Genomic DNA, 16,006 nt, shown 5'->3' with positions numbered 1-16,006 from the left:
TTTTGTCATTTTTTCCTTTCTCTGACTCCTTTGAGATTAATTGGATATTTTAATGATTCCATTATATCCCCTTTGTTGAATTTCTAGCTATAACTTGTTAGTTTATTTTTTGCTTTAGGGTTTACAGTATACATCTTTAACTTACCATAGTCTACCTTCAAGTGATATACTACTTTATTTATAGCATGTGAATGTTATAATAATATACTCCATATATGCTCTCTGGACCTTTGTGCTATATGTTGAAAATCCATGCTTTATTTTCATTATTTTTGTCTAAATAGTCAGTTGTCTTTTTTTAATTGTGATGATACATATGTAACATAAAGCTTACCATTTTAATCATTTTTAAGTGATCAGTTCAGGTACGTTCACATTTTTGTGCAACCATCACTGCCATCTGTGAGAACTTTTTCATCTTCCCAAACTGAAACTCTGTACCCATTAGACCATAATACTTCATCTTCCACCCCCTCATCCCTTGCAGCCAGCATTCCACTTTCTGTTTGTTATGAATCTCACTATTCAAAGGACCTCACATATATGGAATCATTCAATATTCGTCATTTTGTGACTGGCTTAGCATAATGTCATTAAGGTTCATCCATGTTGTAGTATGTGTCAGAATTGTATTCCTTTTTATGGTTGAATAATATTCCATTGTATGTGTGTATACCATATTTTGTTTGTCCATTCATCTATTGATGAGCAGTTGGGTTGATTTCACCTTTGGCTATTGTGAATATTGCTGCTATGAACATTGGTGTAGAAATATCTGTTTGAGGATTGGGTACAGTAGCTCACAGCTGTAACCCCTGCACTTTGGGAGGCCAAGGTGGGCAGATCACCTGAGGTCAGGAGTTTGAGACCAGCCTGCCCAACACGGCAAAACCCTGTCTATTCTAAAAATACAAAAGCTAGCCGTGCATGGTGTCCCACCCCTGTAATTTTAGCTCCTCGGGAGCCTAAGGCTGGAGAATCGCTTGAGCCTGGGAAGTAGGGGTTGCAGTGAGCCAAGACTGCGCCACTGCACTCCAGCCTAGGAGATGGAGTGATACTCTGTCTCAAAAAAAAAAAAAAGAAAAAAAAGAAATATCTCTTTGAGTCTCTGCTTTTAGTTCTTTTGGGTATATAGGTAGCCCTCCTTATCCATGGGTTCTGCATCCATGGATTCAACCAACATTTATGTCTGTACTGAACATGTACACTTTTTCTTGTCATTATTCCCAAAACAATATAATAGCTATTTGAATAGCATTTACATTGTATTAGGTATTATAAGTAATCTAGAGATTATTTAAAGTGTATAGAGGATGGGCATTGGTTATATGCAAATACTAGGCTATTTTATATTAGAGACTTGGTGCCTGAGGGAGGTCCTGAAACCATTGCCCCAAGGGTACTGAGGGATGACTGTACTCAGAAGTGAAGTTGATAGATCATTTAGTGTCTTACCCAGTTGGGGGTGTTCTAACAAATTACCATAGATTGGGTGGCTTAAATAACAAATATTCATTTCTCATAGTTCTGGAGGCTGGAAGTTGGAGATCAGGGTGCCAGTGTGATTGGGTTCTGGTTAGGGCCTGCTTCCATGTTGTAGACTGCTGGCTTCTTGTATCCTCGCATGGCAGAAAGAAAGCTAAGAGTTTTCTGGAGACGCCTGTAATAAGGGCACTGATCTCATTCATGAGGCTTCCACCCTGGATGTCAACATATGAATAGGAAGGAGAGGGCACAAATATTCAGTCCATAATAAAAACTACTTTTTTAAGAAAATGTCATATTGTTTTTCACAGCAAATGATTATCTTTTAAAGAGAGTTAAATAAGAAATAATATTTAATGATGTAGTTAACATTTCTGGTGTCTTCTTTTTGTTATATAGATCCATATTTTTATCTGGTATCATTTTTCTCCTGCTGGAAGGATAAAACATTTTTGTAAGCAGGTCTGCTGCCCATTTAAAAAATTAAGTTATTTTTCTTTTTATCATTGAGTCGTAAGAGTTCTTTTTGTCTGTGGACACAAGCCTCCTCATATGATTTTCAGATATTATCTCCCAGTCTATGGCTTATCTTTTCACTTTCTTGAGGGTGACCTTTGAAAAGGTTTTAATTGTGATGAAGTCCAATGTATCAGTCTTCTTCTCTTTTTTGACTTCTGCTTTTGATATCATGCTAAGAAATGCTTGTCTAACCCAAGTTCATGAGGGTCTACTCTTCTGTTTGCTTCAAGAGTTTTATTGTTTTATCCCTTATGTTGAGTTCCGTGATCCATTTTGTACATATTTTGAGGTAGGGGTCCAAATTTATGCTTCTGGATGTAGATACTCAGTTGTCTCAACACCATTTGTTGAAAAGACTAGTCTTTCCTCATTTAATTACCTTGGTCCCTTTGTTAAAGATCAATGGACTATTAAATGTTAGAATTTATTTCTGAAATTTCAATTCTGTTCTCTTGATCTTTGTGTCTTTTTTTTTTTTTTTTTTTTGAGACAGGGTCTTGCTCTGTCACCCAGTCTGGAGTGCAGTGCCGTGATCTCAGCTCACTACATCCTCTGTCTCCTGGGCTCAAGCGATCCTCCCACCTCACCCTCCTGAGTAGCTGGGACCACAGGTGCATGCCACTATGCCCGGCTAATTTTTCTATTTTTTGTACAGACAGGGTTTCACTATGATGCCCAGGCTGGTCTCGAACTCCTGACCTCAAGCAATCCACCCACCTCTGGCCTCCCAAAGTTCTGGGATTATAGGCATGTGCCACTGTGCCTGGCCTTTATTCATATTGTTGTATAATACATTTAAGATTTTTTTCTTTATCACTGATTTTGGGTTATGATATTCATTGATGTAGTTTTCTTCATGTTTCTTGTGCTTTGGTTTATTGAACTTCATATGTCTGAAGGCCTGTTATTTTAATCACATTTGGAAAAATATTGGTCACTGTTTCTTAAATATTTTTTCTATTCTCCTACCACCCTTCCCAGGAATCCCAAAGATATGTATATTTTTTCTGCTTATAATTGTAGATGGCTTTATTTTTTTCCCCATTTTGCCCTGTGTTTCATTTTTCTATTGCTACATCTTCAAGTTCATTCTTCTTATTTTTATTTTTTCTGAGACAGGGCCTCACTCCTGTCACCCAGGCTGGAGTACAGTGGCATGATCACAGCTCACTGCAGCCTTGACTTCCCAGGCTTAGGCGATCCTCCCACCTCAGTCTCCTGACTACAGTCACGTGCCACCACTCTCAGCTAATTTTTTGTATTTTTAGAAGAGAGAGGGTTTTGCCATGTTGCCCAGGCAGTTCTTGAACGCCTGGGCTCCGGCGATCTGTCCGCCTTGGCCTCCCGAAGTGCTGGGATTATAGGCGTGAGCCACTGTGCTTGGCCATTTAATTTTTTTGTTAAATCTTCTATTAACCCCATCTAGTGTATTTTTTATTTTGCATTGTTTTTTCTTCTGGCCAACTATTGACAGCCTAGAGATAAAGTTTTGTCATGCCTCTCTCAACTCACCCCCTGCTTTATCCTATTGCTAGTGGTACATTGTCATTTTCATCCCAAAAAGTTTTATTTGGGTCATTTTTATGTTATCCCTGTGTCTCCTTAACTTTTTGACAGTTTTAAAAACTTTTAAATGTCTTTGCTAATTTTAACATCTTTGTCAGTGCTCAGTTTCAATTGACTGACTTATCTCCTTACTGTGGGCCATATTTTTTTTTGCTGCTTTGTACGTCTGATAGTTTTTACTAGATTGTCTTATCTCATGTGCTGGCTAGTTTTTATTCTTAGAAATATTCTTGGTATTTGTTATGGGATGCAGTTGAATTACTTGAAAACTGATTCTTTCTAGTTTTGCTTTTTACACTTGCTAGTTAAGACTGGGGCAGTACCTTGTTTAGGAGTCATTATTTTCTACTATTGAGGCTAGACCCTTCTGTCTCTTCTAATTTTGTGAATTCTGAAATTTTCTAGTTTGGCTGGTGGGAACAGGAACTCTTTCCAGTGCTGTGTGAGAGGTAGGTGTACTCTTCCCTGTAATCCTTTTGAGTGATTCTTTCCCCAGACCATGCACTGATTCCTCACACACATGCACTGATCATTATTAAGCTGAATACTCAAAGAGGGCCCTGTGAAGATCTCTAGAGTTTTCTCTCTTTGTAGCTATTTTTTCTGTGGTACTCTGTCCAGATTACGAGCTGTTTTGGTCTCAGTATTCTCAGCTCTGTCACCTCAACTCAGAGAGTCTACTGTTCTCTGCCTGGGTTTCTTCCCCTCTGCACTGAAGTCCAAAAAGTATCTCAAGGCAGTAAGCTAGGGTAAGGCTCACCTCATTTGTTTTCCAAATTTTGGAAATCATTGTTCTTTGTTGCCTGATCAGTGTCTTACAAACTGTTGTTTCATAGAGTTTTGTCTGTTTTTTCTTTGCTTTAGATGGGAATGTAGAGTTAGTTTCTGTTACTCTATCTGTCTTGGACATAAGCAGATGTCCCTTTTATCTACTTTTATTTATTTATTTTTTGAGAGAGGAGGTCTTGCTATATCAACAGGCTGGTCTCAAACTACCCAAGGAATCCTCCTGCTCCAGTCTCCTGAGTACCTGGGACTACAGGCATGAGCCCACTGCACCTTATTTACTTTTTAATGGGAAAAATTTGTGTTGGAATATTCTAGATGGAATTCCCTCTCTACTCAGACGTTAGAGAGATCAATATTAAGATAGTGCTGAGATTTTAAGAAAATCTGTTCAAATCAAATAGTTAATTGAAACCAGATTAACAGAAAGTGCTATTCTTAGCATTCAGAGATAGTGAATAAATTAGATGAAGCTGAGATTTATATTGCTTTATGGATACTTAAAATTGAATATGTAGGACAGGATTTCTTAAACAAGATAGCACAAATAATAAAGGGACGATTGATTCATTTTCATCTAAAAACACTATAAAAAATAAATAGTTAATATTTGTGGAGCACTTACTGTGTGCCGGGTACTCTTCTAAGTACTTTAAATATATTAGGTCATGTAATCTTTACAACTCTTTGCAGTTTGGTTATTGTCACAGTGCTCATTTTTCAGATGCAGCTGAGGCATAAAGCATAAAAAGCAAACAGTGAGCTACGGATTGGGAAAGTTTTATCTAACATATAATTGACAAGGTGTTAGTCAATTATATGAGCTTTGACAAATCAATAAGAAAAAGATATCCATTTAAAAATGGGCAAAAGATACAAACATTAGTAGAAGCACGAATGTACCATAAACATGTATATGCTAGTGAGAGTATACAACCCTCTTGGAAAAACTTTTGGCAGAATCTGTTAACAATGAAGATTTGACTAACCTACAACCTAGCAAATCTTCTCCTGATTACATTCCCTAGAGAACGTCTCCCACATGGATACTGGGACATTCATAACAGCATTGCTTATAACAGGGTTTGATAATCTTTTCTTTAAAGGGCTGGATAGTAAATATTTTAGGCTAATGGACCATATGATACCTGTCACAGCTACTCATTCTGCCATTGTAGTGCTAAAGCAGCCATATATTACAAAAATGAATGGGCCTGGCCGTGTTCCAATAAAATTTCACTTTAAAAAACAGTCAGCTGGTTTGCCGATAGGTTGTAGTTTGGAGATCCCTAGTTTATAATTTCAGGAAATTGAAAATGGCCCAACTATTCATCAGTAGGAGAATGTGTACATAATTGTACTTAATAGTGGAATTTTGTAAAGTATTGAAAAATGAATAATCCTCACATATTAACATGATTAGTTCATACTAATGAAAAAGCACATGGAGGAATAATTCTATAAGATTGTTTTTATGTACAATTTTAAGATACCCAAAATGATACTGTATGTTATTTGTGTATACTTATGTAGAAAGTTATAAAGAAATGCATGATCACTGAGATGAGAATAGCGGTGACGTCTGAGGATATGGAGTAAGGATGCAGTCAGTCAGGGAAAAGGATACAGGAGCTTCAACCCAGCTGCTTTAGTGATGTTTTATTTCATAGGCTGGGTGTAGTGAACTTACTGTATTATTCGTTAGACCTTTTTGTATTTCCTAAATATTTCATAATAAATTTTAAAAGAAATAAAGTAAATAACAGGGGTTAGAAAAAACATTTGTTCCTACTCCAGGTAGTTGTCACGTGCCTCTTTCTTCCTCTCTGCTGCTCACATACCTGGTTCATTGGCCTCTCACTCCCAGAGAGGCATCTTTCTATCTTAGGCCCAAGACAGATCAGCTTTCTAAGTAAATGACCCTTTTGCTCAGTCCGCTGCCGAATTGGCTTACTATATAGGTTGGTGCAAAATTCACTGCAAATTTTGCTATTGAAAGTAATGGCAAAAACTGTAATTACTTTTGCACCAACATAGTATTACAGTCTGTTGTTTTATAAGTATGCGTCAAATCCTAATAGTTCCCCTTTCTCTAGCCTCTCATTTATTTTGCCTTTTGGATGTACTTACTCTTCCTAGAGAAAGGATCTAAATTTCTTAATGGAGACCACATAGGCAAAGGATTGCCTTTGGCATTTTCATGTATGCCTGGCTCACAGAGGCATCAGAATGCCTGCTTGGCATGTTTGTGGGTGAGATAGTGAGTCAAAAATAAAAGCTAAAACTGCATTTATTTATAAAGAGATTGAAGAGTTATTTATTGAGCATCTTTTTTGTGTGTGTTTGGTAGTCTTTCCTATTTTGGAGTTCTTTCAATTATTTCAGTACCCTTCTCTAAATTTTTTGACTTTTCTATTTAAGATGTTCGATCAGGTAACAGATGTAGTCTGTGGAGCACTGACCTAGATCCTATGTGAAGTTACAAACGAGTGAATGCCAAACCCTTACAGAGTGTTTGAATTAATGGAGACTTAATTACATGATGAGGAGAAGAGTTGTAGCAGAGAATATATAGGGCAGCTGAGGTGTGCTCCTCAGAGGAGGAAGGAGAGTCTGCTGTGAGCCAGACCAGCAGGGTGGGGTTGGAGAGACCAGCAGGGCTTGCAAGGTATGGTCTAAACTGTGAACGTTTTCTTGCCTAAAGTAAAAGATGTATTTGTTGGTTAATGAATAATTATGTTAGCATTTGGAGAGAGAAGATACTTCAAAGTTGATATTGATTTCCAACAAGATTAAAAATATGATATGTATAACATTGAGATGTAGATTTAATTTGTATTCTTTTCATAAGAGGGAGCTGGGAATGTCCATTTGGTGAGGGTACTTAAGTCTTAAAAGTATGCTTATTTAAAGACAAATACGTGGTAACATTTTTAAAGCAATGTTGTTATGTTTGGTAATATAAAGTTGCCTTTGGCTTAAGTAAGCTAGGCAGAACAAATAAAATGTGTAAGGAACTTAGAATAGAAAGTACTTGTAGTTCCTTGGGGATCAGGTTGTCAGATTTGGCAAATGAAAATACTGGATGCCCAGTTAAATTTGAATTTCAGATAAGTAACCGTTAATTTTTAGTATAAGTATGTCCCAAATACTGCCTGGGATGTACTAATAAAAATACTTATTTATTTGAAATTCAAATTTAACTCAGTATCATGTATCTGGCAATACTATTTGAGGATGAAGAACTTCAGTAATTTATACCAAGAAGGAAGTTAACTAGTCCTAAAACTAGATGTGATAATGTTTAATTTTGAGTGCATAACTGACTGTTGTAATGGTTTTGAATAGTCTTAAACCGTTCCATTCTGGGCAGGGCCTAACCAGCCATTTGCAGACAGACAGATAAAATGTTATTATAGTTGTGTTGACTTAACTTTGAACTTTGTACTGTTGTGTCTTGATTAATCAAGGTAGCAGGAAGGAGAGGAGATCTCAGATCATTTCCAATAAGAGTAAAAACAAAATTAACTAAATTGAGGAATAAGTGGATTTCATGTTCACATAAATACATTTATAGTTAATCACTAGATTGCTGTAATGCAGGTATAGTTAGAAGCAGTTAGATTTTGGAGATTTTGGATATGGTCTGAAGGTATTCCATATCTTGATTAATGGTATTGATGTTTACCCTGCTGCCTAAGGCAAAACCTGCAATCATATTGTACTTCTCCATTTCCCCCAAGTGTAATTAGTCTCCAAGTATTATACTGTGGAATGTGCTTCAAATGTTTTTCTCATCATTGCCTCTGCTTATTTCAGCCTTTCTATAATCCTGTCTGTGTCCTCCTTTGTCCAATCTCCCTTAGTAAATCTTCCCACCACCAGAAATTCTATAGTTCTTTTTAAAATGTAGAACTTATTACTCTATTCATTTGTTTAAATATCCTTAATGAGGCCTCAGTCATTCTCAGTTTAAGATAAAAATTATGGTCTTCAGGCCAAAGTGTAGTGACTCAAGGGGATGGGAAAGAGAAGGCCACCTATCCCTTTTTGGCATGATCAGGATCATCTGGGAGCTTTCTAAAATGATTGGTATGGTAGTGTGTCATTGTTGTTTGTGAAAGTGGTCTTGTCACTTAGCTTATACTAGTGCAGAAAGAAGGTTGCGGAGTAGTATCACAGAATGGCCCCTTTGGCCCTTTTATGAGTTGTTCTAGAATTTCTGTCCTTCATGAGTTGTCTCTTTCTACATTCATCTTTTGCTCTGACCTTCTCATATCTCAAACTAGCCATATTATACTCTGTAAGTCCTCAAGTTTCCCATACCATTCTGCTCATCCATTATATTACTTTCTGTAGGGTGTTCTCTGTAAAGGAAAGCCCTTTGCCCCCACTGCGTATTAATGAATTTACTACTTTCTTTCTAGACTGCTTAAATGATCCCTTACCCTCCTCTTTCCCCTGGAAGTCTTCTATGGTGTGCTAGTCAGGAAAGGTTGATTATGTTTCAGGAATAACCTCCAAATCTCAATGGTTTAAAACCAGAAAGCTTTCTTTTGCACTCCTACTGTATGTCTACATGGGTCGTCTGGGTGCTCTGTTCCATGGTGTCATTACTGTGGGACTCAAGCTGACACAGCACTATCATTGAACACTGACTCCTTAAAAAGCTTTGATTGAAAGTGACACGGCCACTCTGCTTACATTTCATTGGCTGAAGCGAGTCACATGTTCATACCTAACCTCAAGAGGTCAGGGAAGTGCAGTCGTATTATGTGCCTGAGAGAGGAACCACAAATATTTCATGGAGAGCAGCAATTAATGCATATGATGTCTCTAGCCTGATTAATCTCTCTACTTCATATTTCTATGATAATTTGTAAACCTCTGTATCTCACTAAATTGAAATTATAATAAATGTTGTAGTAATTCAGAATTTGATGCATTTGGTGATTGGCTCTAGACCTCTGAAATTCCTAGACAACTGGCTGGACAAACTAACCGTAGCCATTTCATTAAACTCACAATAATGAAATCCTTGTTTTATAAGTTTATATCAGTGGTTTTCAACCTTGGCTGTACTTTAGAATAACTTGGGGAGCTAAATAAAAAAAGATTCCTGAGCCTCAATCCAGAGCAATTAAATCAGAATCTCTGAGGGTGGGCCCAGGCATCAGAATTTTTTAAGCTCTCCTCGTAATTCTGAGCTATAAATACAGTTAAGAACCTCTGGCTTACATTCATTGCTTATTTACTTTCTGGTGAGGCTCTTTGAAATAGGGCCTTGCTTTTATTATATTACCAAGACTCACTCTCTTTCCTTTTATTTTGCCACTAAAATAATAAACTACCCCGTTACAATCAAGTATTAATTTTTATATATACTGTGTATTTTCTGTCTCCTGTATTACATTTTAAGGACTAGGACCACATCTAACTAGTTTGTCATATACCCAGTGCATGTCATTGTATCTGCCATCCAGTTTCCCAAGTCTATTTTTTCTTCCTTTTTTTCGAATAGTCATGCCCACATTCACCCATTTTTTTGGATTCCCTCTCCTCTGTATGGTGCTTTCTTTTTCTTGTATTGTTCCTTTGTCTTTCTCTTCTTTCATTAGATGAGGTAAATAACATTTGAGAAATAAGCAAAATGTAATTATATTTGAAAAATGTAAAGCAAGATACACACAAACAGGAAGGTTATTTGTATTCTGTGTTAGCACCTCCAGGGCCCAGCTTTTATGACTGCTTAGTGGCTCTAACAGCTGATCACAGTAGCATCCACTTAACCTTCAGCTCCTTTGATCAGTGATCCAGCTAATCCCAGCCTTGAACTCTGTGTCTTCTCATCCAGTGGCGTCCATTGCTTGGATGTCAGATAATCAGCTCTTTATAATATTACTTATTAAAAGACTATTTTGTTCTGAGAACTGTATATTAAAGAGAAATAATCTGGCTTTAAGACTACGAGTCAGATGTAACATTTATACAAATTCTATAAACTGAAAAGATACTCTATATCATAATAGTGAAATCTTGGGTCCTTAAGACTTAATATTTTGTGTGGAAAAATATATCATCTTATCCTTCAAATATTGTCTTATAACTGTGTATTTATTTTAGGCATGTCAGGGAACTCCAAAATGATTTATATTCTTTAGTGCCGAATATTTTTCATAAAGCCAGAAGTATGGATAAGGAAGAGCATGTCTACTTTAAAGATGACCTTACTTATTTGAAAAGTCACATCCTCAGAAAAACAACCATTGAAATTTAAACAGTAGTCACTCATGTTTGACTAATCAGGAATCCATGCTTTAGTTAGCCCATTTTATTTTTTAAAAAGCTTTGAGTGGTAATGTGTTTTATGTCTCTGTGCCTTTCAGTGTGTCGTTTTTATCTTCCCAGAATGCCTTTTCCCCACCTCCCCCTTTTCTTACTTGGAGAAGGTCTATATATTCCTTAATTCTTAGCATAAAGGAAGATTTTATCAAATAGATTGCTATTACATGTGTTTGTACCCTATTTATGCATCTATTTTTGTACTTATTCTACATTGCAGTTAGGTTCTTCTCTTTCTTCCCTGCCTTCCACTTTGTAAACCTTTTCAGGGCAGGGACTTTCCTACTTGTGTGTAGCTAGTACATGGTATGTGGGCTGTCAAGTCTAATTGTTGAGTGAATAAATAAAAACGTAGATTATTTAGTATGTCTCTTTGTGCGTAATATTTCATACATGGCTTTGCATAGTATAATTTAGAAGATGGGCTAGTTAATGAATTATGAATTATGGGTGCTTCCCAAAATAACCAGATAATTTATTTTTTATTTATTTTTACAGGTTTTGTGATTTAAATACATAAATAAATAGTACCATAGCTGAACAGTATTTTCAAAAGGGCCACTGGCACTATAAGAACTCTAAAGCCAGTTGCAGTCTTTTGTGGAACAATTCTGATACCTCAGTGTTCTGTTATGAGAAGTTCAGGTTCTGCTTGATTCTGGGCCCCTCTTTCCAGTTATAAAAGACAGTATGTTTTTGCCAATCTTAAATGTTTATATTTTCTGGTTTCCGAAGTTTGAACTGATCTCCATGAATGATGCTACCTTTTTGTATGTGTGTCAGATGGTGGGGGGTTGGTGGAGACAGAGTCTCACTCTGTTGTCTAGGCTAGAGTACAGTGGCACCGTGTTGGCTCACTGCAGCCTCCACCTCCCATGCTCAAATGATCCTCCCACCTTAGCCCTCCAAGTGGCTGAGACTACAGATTTGAGCCACCACACTTGGCTAATTTTTGTAGTTTTTTTGTAGAGACGGTTTCGTCATGCTGCCCAGGCTGCTGAATGATGTTTTTTTTATAACAAAGGTAGTTGAGCATTGTGCTTGGTCCTTTCTTGTTGCAATGGAGCATAGTGATTTTTACCCAAAGTGGGAGACAGCCGTTTCCTATTCTGATGAGACAGATTTCATAGATATCTAAAGTGATTGGTGTTCATGGTATATTTCACACACACATAGACACTTTTTGTTTTTAGTTTTTGTGGGTTGATAGTGGGTATATATATTTATGGAGTATACACACACATTTTTTAAATAGGTGAAAATTGTTTCAAAGTGAGTACCAAGGGTGGTCTTAAAGGGAAAGAAATGTCATAGTTAGGCATTGTGCACTGGGCTGCCAGCCCCTATGTTACTTTGATAGGGTCTCTTTATAACCAGATAATGGTGTCATTTCCCCCTCTCCCCTGCTATTACATCGCTTCACCCCACTGCCTGTTTCTTGCTGCAGTTTTTATATTCTCAAAATACTGGCTGCAGGGCCACCAAACTTAGGTGTGCTATATTGGAGGAACTCAGTAGGCCTAGGAAAAGAAACTTTTCAGAGAGACAGGAACCGAATTTGTTAAATAATTAGAAAATTTCAGAGGAGGTGGGTGAGGTAGGAAAGGGATATAGAGTATGGTATAGGAATATAGTATAATTCTCCTTGTTTGACATCCTTGAACCATTATATTTCCCATTGTTTTCTTGTCTCTTGCTAATCAAATTTTTAATAAAGAAATATATTGTTGGTTAAAGTTACTCAAGAACCTAGGTATATTTCAGCAGTGGGTGAAATTATGTCTTTATTTTCATGTTGGCAATTATTTATTGATTTATTATACAAGGTACATAGTGTTAGGTATGTTTTCTAATGTTTAATTCTTACTCTGATATTATGAGTTTTTACTAAAGTCAGTACTTTCAGGATTACTCAGAGATGAAAGATGCAGTATATGTATATTTTTATTTGTAATATTTGTAATATTATATAATTGTATTTTATTTTAAATTTCTATAATGCTTAAAATTGGCAATATTAGTATTTATAAATGTAGCATTTGAAAAGCAATGCATCATTATTTTGACATTTCCATTCTTATTTTCTTTCTTTCTTTTTGTCTTTCTTTTTTTCTTTTAAAGAATTAATGCACCATCTGGAAACCTCTGAGATCATGCCATAAAAGGAATTTGGGCTTTTTTGGCAACCAGTCATCAGGCTCTGCTGTGATTATGCACCTTATCAGAATAATAAAACATAATTGGAAAGGTGTATTAACTCGTTTATGTTTTAAAACACTTTTATATTGAGGATTCTTGTATAGCTATTATGGGAATAAAAAATTTCTACTGCTGTATCCCAAGGTTAAGATGATTAATGGGACAGTCGTTGGATCCGCAAACAGAAATGTAAATGGAAACCCTATGTGATTAAATTGTTCTGAGCTATTTCTAAACACTATCTCCTCTATCTTCTTTTCAGTGTTAAAATAGGCAAATACAATTAGTTTATATGTTTTTCTGAGGGGAGAGTTGCAGTATTACATTGCAATTAATTTGCTCTGTTCTTCTCTTCTGAATAATATAGTCATTGAAACTGTCAGCTAAAGGATCTTTTTTTGGAACATTTTTTTTTTAACTCTAAAAAGTAACAAGTTTTTTAAATTAATTGAAAGCAAACAGCTGAAATCATGCATTGAAAGGGTTAAGTCGACATGAAAGAATTCATTTCCACTTTAATGACCTAGCCTTGCTGGGTTAGGACGATGGGGAACATGCTTCTGACTTGTACTCCTATTGCCAATTAACACCTCCTATAACAGGTTGCCTTAGCTAGTCATTGAAGCTCATGCAGTAGAAATAGTTTACATGCAGCTTGTTTTTCACACTAGTTGTTTAATACTCACAAAATTAAAGTATTAAAAGGTTGTTTCTTACCTTGCTGGGTAAGAGATAAACAGTACAATGGTAGTTATTTGTATGTGTTTGAATTCATTTATGTTGCTTTGGTTTTCTTTTTTAAAGGAATTTTTAATTGAGGAAACTGAATGTAGTGGTTTCACTAAAATTTTTGATTTTATGATAAAATTTGTTGAGGGTTATATCAGATACCATAAAATTAAGAATTATTTTCCATCAACTCAATAAATTATATGTTTAGGTTTTGTTTTAAAACATATAATCACCTTCATTTGTTCCTAAAGCCTGTTTTCTTTTTTGTTATAAAGCGTATATTTTAACAGACTTTCAAAAATAATTTTTAAAACACAGGACTAAATATACACTTTTAAATAGCCATTGTAAAAATAAGCCATATGTAATATTTAAATATTCAAACTCCTTTATTTTTTTTACAAATTTTTGAAATGTTTAATGTCATCTCCCGAGGTAACTTTATACTTTTAGATATTTTTGGAATGTTGCAGTTCAGTGATGCTATTTATTTTACATTTCTTTTAAGTGACACTTTAGTTCATGTTTAATCAGCAGGTATTTTAATAACATAATAAAATTGGCTAAATAATTGATACCAGTTCACACTAAGAGAAAGGTGGAGTAATATAACTAATAGTGTTAACAAATTTGTTAAAAGGCCTGAGTAGGTAACACTTTGAGGCGTTAGTTTTTATGCTGTTATAATGGCAAATGCCTTTTTTTTTTTTTTTTTTTTTTTAGCACTTAGTCAACAAGGGCTACCCATGTAAAAGTCACAGGTTTTTACACTGGATCAGATTTTAATCTTCTAAATGGAAAAAAAAAATCCACCTCATGCCTCAGTTAATTTAACCACATTTAAAATTTGTAAACCTGGATGATAATATCTGTCTTACTAAATGTGTCACATCAAAACTCATTGTACTGAGGTTTGTTTGCCTTTGCAGAATTCATAACAGGTTTTATATCACTGGTTGCTTAGATTTTCATGAATGAATAAAGGCTGGTCACACTGCTTGTGCCTGTGGCTCAGCTTTTTACCCTACAGTTCTGTTAAATCACTGACTTATAATTTTAGTCTGTTTAAAGGTATGGATTTTCCCCCTTTTTATAACAAACTTATTTTCAAGAGTCAGAATTACTTAAGTGATTTCCAAGTTGCTTGTAGGAATTTAGTATTGAGGATTTATATAGCAAAAGTAATTATTTCAATTCCTTGTTTTTACAAGGGATATGTGCATTTTAGTTTCATAGTTTTTACAGAAGTATGTAACTAGCAGCAGACTGTGAAGTTGCAGAATATTCAGATGTTTCTTATTTACTTTGCTATTGTCAGTGATGTGTGTGCTTATTTTATAGTGGCATTGTATGAAAGATGAGACTATTTTATGTAGCTTAAGTACCTCTTTAGTTATACTGGTGCCTTCGTTTATTCTAATAGGTATTATTAAATGACCTTGAAGTTTAAGTTACATCACATTCAATCTCCAATAAATGACTTCCTGTTTTTTTTTTTAATGGTGGTGAAATAGTTGTTATAAGGTCAACAAAGTTAACTTGAATAGTTCACATACTGTATAAGCTGATAATTTTAGAACTATGCTCTTGATTAAGCACCAGAAAAAAGACTTTTTTTCCATTACTTTTTTTTATAGTGGTAACAGCCTAAGCCAATTTTAAAAATTCAAAAAGTATTTGGAGGCCAGGTTTTCATTTGGTTTATATCATGATATAATTTTTTTAACCTCACTTTACCCAGCATTTCCCTGACTTTCTTAAACATAATAATTTCTCAATAAATAAAACATGATTGAAGTGATTGACACCGTAAATTCAGATCTTTTTTAGTCCTATAAATAGGACATGTATAATTTGTCCTCATGTGATCACTTAGTTCATTTTAGTTGAATGTAAATACAAACTAGCAATACAATAGTTAAAACTTAAGTCTAACTTGAGAAAATATGTTAACAGTTTCTACTTGTGAAATCTTTAGTTTCTCATTTATGTCTAGGATTGGAAATAAGGGTAGGGGTAAAGGGACTTGGAACCTTACTGTGGGTGAGGGATAAAAACCGTGCGCTGTCTTCTTTCTGCTAGGTAGCTCCTCCCAATCTTGAGACTTTGTGTCTCTGCCCATTTCTGCCCATTACAACCTCATTAATCTGACCACTCCTACTCTACATTTCCCCTCACTGAAACTCTTGACTCACACGTTTTTCCCCTTAAGTTTATTCATTTTTAAAATAGAGCCTGGCCGGGCACGGTGGCTCACGCCTGTAATCCCAACACTTTGGGAGGCTCAGGTGGGTGGACCATGAGATCAGGAGTTTGAGACCAGCCTGACCAACATGATGAAACTGTGTCTCCACTAAAGATACCAAAAATTAGCCGG

The 16,006-nt window shown here is 35.6% G+C and overlaps 1 protein-coding gene across 2 annotated transcripts in view; it reads left to right on the top strand.

Annotated features, from left to right (window-relative positions):
• PSMD14 (proteasome 26S subunit, non-ATPase 14) overlaps window positions 1-16,006 on the top strand; it is a 102,917-nt gene that overhangs the window by 32,519 nt on the left and 54,392 nt on the right. The window contains exon 1 of one of the 2 annotated variants that reach the window (XM_058441660.1): window positions 11,367-11,386. The exons of the other annotated variant lie outside the window; for it this stretch is intronic. The gene's annotated coding sequence lies outside the window, so the exon portion shown is untranslated. Of the gene's footprint in view, window positions 1-11,366; window positions 11,387-16,006 lie in introns of those variants that run through there. 2 annotated transcript variants of the gene reach the window in all.

Source organism: Hylobates moloch, unplaced genomic scaffold (genome assembly GCF_009828535.3).
Source record: "Hylobates moloch isolate HMO894 unplaced genomic scaffold, HMol_V3 SCAFFOLD_1, whole genome shotgun sequence".
Lineage (NCBI taxonomy): Eukaryota > Metazoa > Chordata > Mammalia > Primates > Hylobatidae > Hylobates > Hylobates moloch.
Note: the sequence above shows the minus strand (reverse complement) of the source record. Positions and strands in the feature narration are given on the sequence as shown.